General features: G+C 45.2%; 1 pseudogene; it reads right to left on the bottom strand.

Annotated features, from left to right (window-relative positions):
• Positions 1 to 1,034: 1,034 nt before the first annotated feature.
• Positions 1,035 to 1,153, bottom strand: LOC120594648 (uncharacterized; annotated as a pseudogene).
• Between the last annotated feature and the right edge of the window lie 4,292 nt (positions 1,154 to 5,445).

Here is a 5,445-nt window from a genome sequence, read left to right as displayed (position 1 = left end):
GCTCATCAATCATAATACATGTACCGCACTAATGCCAGATATTAATAATAAGGGAAAATGAGGTGGTTATGTATGTGTAAGGGAACTCTTTACTTACTGCTCAATTTTTTTATAGACCTTAAACTGCTCTAAAAATAAAGTTTATTAATTTAAAAACCAGAAAGTGTTAATTCACTTTTCCTTTTTCGTACTGTAATATTTATTACATGTATTGCTTTAGCAATGACATTGTTTAGAATTGCCAGTGCGTGGGGATAATTAAAAAAGAGCCCAACCTTTTAGCGTGGCCTTCTGCTCTGAATGGCATGGATGTCTGGGCCTGGTCAGGTGCCCAGCACCCAGCACGGCATCTGCTGAGAGCAAGGTGCTCAGTGCTGGTTGTGGAGTGAGAGGCTCTGAGACCTGTGGGCTGTGGGCTGCAGCTTTTTGCTCAGGATTCTAAATGAGAGCATGGCTGAAGAGTCCAGATGCCTTTGCAGAAATGATTCCCCAGCTGATGAGGAGGAAGTTAGTTTCTAGGATTCTCACTTCTTAATAAAGTGAGCCACAGTTTGTGATGCCTTGGACGTATCGGTTCTCATCTGACTTCACTCAGTACAGTTTTCTTCCCATAGACCTTTGATTATTAATTCAGAACCATTTCTCCTGAATCCTTTATTGGGAACACCCAGTATTCTCAAGAACTCCCAGTATTCTCAAGAATATATAGGGAGCTGCATGAGGCCATAAAAAACCATGAGACTGGAACACTGAAAATGTGGTTTTTTTATGGCCTCATGCAGCTCCCTATATATTCTTTCATGTTAAATGACTGTTTCCTGATCTGCTTTGATTATCCTGTTCTCCACATATCAGTTGTGCTTTCGGCATAGATACAATTTGGTCTGTTATCTATCTAGTATCTCATTTTTGTTCAGTAGACAGAAGTTCTTTTAAGTTTTTTTTGAAAATAGATTGCAATCACTCACTGTCTGACCTCTTATTTCTTCCAAAGGATTCATTACCAGTCTTTGAATTCTTTTTTTTTTTCTTAACGCCTACAGCACCCAGTCTTCCTAGGTGGTCTCCCATCCAAATACTAACCAGGCCCGACCCTGCTTAGCTTCCAAGATCAGCTGGGATCCAGGGCGTTCAGGGTGGCACGGCCGTAGACACTTTGAATTCTTAATGTTTGTTGTTCTTTGTAAAGTAAAAGATTATTTTTGGTTTCAGATAACTTGGCTTTCGGTTTGTTCATACTTCCTTGGGTAAAATCTTAGTGACCCTTTTGTTCTTACTGAAAATTTATTTGGAGTCGTTTTATAGTTTATGTAAATATCTTAATGAATTTTAAAAGGAGGGAGTTCTTGGGGGTATGACTTGCATTCCCATTAGCTGGAAAGCCTCTTCATATTTGAGGAGGTAAGGCACTGAGATAATCGGACAAGGACACCAAGTGGCCTTCAGTGGTACTAGAGGTGCGAGCTGGGGCCAGGTCCTGCGGGGCCCTATGACAAAGTTACGATGTTGTACCTTATCCTGAGAGCTGTACCCAATGGGGAGCATGGAGGAGTGATACAGGGAAATAGTATCATCCAATTTGGTTCTTAGGAAGATTATTTGAGTAAGGAGATCGGCTTCGGTGAGGTAGGCAGGGAGATCAAATGGGGGCCAGATGTCAGCCTCTCAAATATAGATGCCAACTGAAAAAGCTCCAAATAAGTCTTCCTGCAGAGCCACCTTGTTGCAACCTGTGCCTCTTGAGTACGCAGACCTCCAGGCTGCCAGCTGTGCCCTAAGCTCTGCTTGTGGGTAGATTCCTGCTAGTGAGGATGACATGTGTCCCTTGGGAACATGGCTCTTAAAATGCTGAAGAAACGAGTATATTTGGACAGGGCACAGATTTTGGTGTCAGACACACCTGGATTTGAGCATGGGTTCTACCACTTCCTAACTAGATGGCCTTGAGCAAGTCACTTAATCTTTCTGAAAGTTCTCATTTTTAGAACAGTATGAGAGGCCTCTGCATTGGGCCCCAGTTTCGTAGGGCCCTGCAGTGGTCTTCCAGCGTGCCCCTGCTCGTGGGGGTTGGGGGAGGAGTCTACGCCAATGATCAAAGCCCACATGGTAGTCTGTATGAATTGTGCTCCTCCAGACTTGTGCAGTGCACAGCCTGTGCAACTGCAGTGTGGGCTGCTAGTAAGAGCGACAAGGAGGACAGGATTGAGGACAATGATGGGGTAGACTCCAGACTTGGCAGGTGTCAGGATGTGACCAGGAGAATGATGAGGCCATCAACAGTCAGAGGGAATTTCGGCAGAGAGGTGAGAGGTCAATTTTTGGTAAATTAAGACTTTGGCCCTGCCAAACAGCCACTGAGAGCTATCCAGCAGCCCAAACTCATGAGAGAGGTCAGGGCTAGACGTGGCTTTGGAAATCACCAGCGCTGGGGGCATAGTTGAAGCCTGGTGGCTGCATGAGGCCCCTGAGAGAAGCCTATAGGTTGTAGCAAGGACATCCGTGTTTCAAGAACAGGCGTACATAAAGGGACCATGAGAGGGGCAGAGGGCTTCAGGGCCCAGGGACGATGGAATGCTACTGATGGCACAGCCCAAGAGTGGAGCGTTTCAGGGGGTCGGGGCTTTGGAGGGGTCAGCGAGGACAGGATCTTTGGTCTAGAAGACAGATCTTTCTGGAGAGACAAGGGCACAGGTGACGGAGTGGTATGGAAGATGAAACCAGGAGGTTGCCTACACGTGCAGAAATGTAGTAGTGATAGGAAAAAGTGAGAAAGGTGGTAAGCTGAGGGCAGAGTGGGATCAGACCAGGGACCTGAGAGCATGGTGAGGGGCAGAAAGCAGGTAATTGATAAAGCCTGTCCCAGAGGAGAAGCAAAGGGTGGGAACCAAGAGAAAATGTGAGGGATGGAGGGCAGCTAGCCTGGATGAGTATGCGTCAGGTGTGTGTAAAGAAAAAGGAAGAAAATACGGGAAAGTGTTTGAAGTGTAGGGAAGGGAAATTGGTCAAGTTCACTGGGTCTGGGACTGGGCTTCTCGGTAGAGAAAAGCAGGCACCTGCCAAGGCTTCCAGGGATAGGAGTGGGGGTGGGGTTGGAAGGATCTAGATTTTGACAAGCTTTGATGGTGTTCTCTATGGGAGGTGCTCTCGTGTCCTCTGTGGTGGCCGTGGCTCTGATGGGAATGGACACCGGGTTATGTGCGTTGGATATATCTTCAGCAGAACCACCAAGCCGCGGGGGTGTTAAAGGGTTCGGTTCCTCTCACACAATGGTGAGCGCCTGTTATTTCCCCGTGTGCAGGGGAGACATAGAGACGACAGCTCTCCAAGGTTAAGGAGCCCACAAGAGCGTCAGCAGAAGTTTGCGTAGCTGGGTAGACTAAACCAATAATGACGAAATTGAGATTCAAAATAGGAGGATGAGTTAAATAGTATATTTAAAATGACTAAGCTTCGCAGGCTGTGTGTAGAATTAAAAACACAAAATGAAGTGCGTAAAGCCTGGAGGTGAGGGGCCTGACTTGGCAGTAGTTCACCTAACTACTGTGGTCGATGACTAGTCTCGAACTCTTTAGTGCCCTAAAGTTTTGTATGTACCAAGAGTAATAATGGCAGCTTCTATTACCTGCCATGTTCCGAATACCTGGTACTTTTACTGTAGTATTATTTTAGATCCTCATATCAGTCTTATGTGGTATAATCGGCTTGCTTTATAGATAAAGAAAATGACACAGGTAGATGAAATGGCTAATCTCACATGACATGATTGGGAAATGAAGGAGCCACGTTCTTTTCACTGAGCCACACAGCTTTCAGCTGCTTAAAAAGTTAATAAACCTTGGTGTGTGTTTATAAAAGTGATGTGTCCAGATGTGGGGCTCTTTGGTGTCTCTGTGCTTGGCTTAGGCCAGCCAGAAGCCATCTGGGACAGTGTTCATTCCTAGAGATCCCAATATAAAGAAGGATGCTCTAGGTGTGAACAGGGGTCAGGGAAAATAGGTAGGACAGAGTCTGGAACTATGTCACAGGAAGGTTTTAGGAATTAAGGACATGTGGCAGAGGGATTAATTAGGATGCTTCTTAGAGGAGAAAGAAGTTCCGTGGGTGGGGCTTAGAGTTCAATAGTATGTGGATGATTAAATGCTTCTATATCCATACAATGAAATGCTAAGTAACTCTTTAAAAAGATGTAGTTCTGTATCACTGGTATTTAAAAATATATTTAGTGAAAGAGATCACAACAAAGTATTACCGTATTAATCCATTTAAAAAAATACATGTACTGCTCATAATAGTTGTATTTACACCCTCAGAAAATGTTTGTAAGCAATATGTGGTTCTCTTGTAGTGGGATTTGAGATAATTTTTAAAACTTCGGTCTTCTATTTTTCTATATTTAACATGGAATTTGTATAAGAAGAGATGAAAGCATATTTATAGTTACCCAGTAGTGAGTCAGCCCCTGCTGAAGCAGGAATCTCCCAGCCCTCACCTCAGGTCCTGGAAATGGGGCCCACACAACAGGGGCTGGGGAAGGGGACTGGACTAGGTCTCTTTCAACCCACAGATGTCAAGTGGAAAGCAGTTTACCAAACACAATGCAATCCCACGTTTGTAAAACATGCAAATGTGTGCGGACCCCTGATAGCCATGCACACCCAGGCATTTCCAGAGGGTCACTTTGCAAGTGAAACAAAACAGAGATGAAAGTTTGAGACAGTCGTCTGGAGCCCTGTTAGGACTGTGGGGTTTTCACTACTGTGCCCAGAGGTAGGCGCTCTGCTGTCCTCTGTAGTGACCTAACAGGATGTTGTCATCAACTAGAAAGAATGCTGAGGTCTTTATGCATGGCGGGGATGCTCGTCTCTCTGAGACCCTGAATCAATTTCAGGCAAATATTTCAAGCAGGAGGGGATAGTTTCCCCTCCCACGTGCCCTTCTAGTTTCCTTGATTCTCTTTTTCACAATTAGAATCAGCCACCACACTGGCAATCTGAATTGAGGTAGCCCAGGCATGGGATCCTATGGGAAAGCTCCTCGCCCCAGGGACAACAGAATCTAGGGTTCCGTATCTGGCACTCTCTACTAGACGTGGCATTCAGGCCATCAGACTTGAGCAGGATTCGGTGATCCTTTAGCAAACATATCAGAAGTGAACAATTTTAAACTGATAAAAATATACTACACTTGATCCTAGCTGAAAGGCTGAGAAGCGATAGAAGTGAAAAATTTTAATGGGGTGGTCTCCAAACTGAATGAAAAAAGGAGACAAAGCTAAAAGGTAAAGAAAGCAAAAGCCATCTCCGTTTCCCCCTTTATAGCCAGCTTCGACAGCTGACAGCCTTTGAACATTACTCTTTGCAAGTGGCAGAAGGGGACGAGGACAGGCTCTCTCGCTGCTATCAGCGAGGGCTTTATTTGTGCATCTACAGCCCACAGGGGGTGGGG

The sequence above is a fragment of the Pteropus medius genome, unplaced genomic scaffold, assembly GCF_902729225.1.
Source record: "Pteropus medius unplaced genomic scaffold, Ma_sr-lr_union100, whole genome shotgun sequence".
Lineage (NCBI taxonomy): Eukaryota > Metazoa > Chordata > Mammalia > Chiroptera > Pteropodidae > Pteropus > Pteropus medius.
This window is presented reverse-complemented; position numbering and strand designations above follow the sequence as displayed.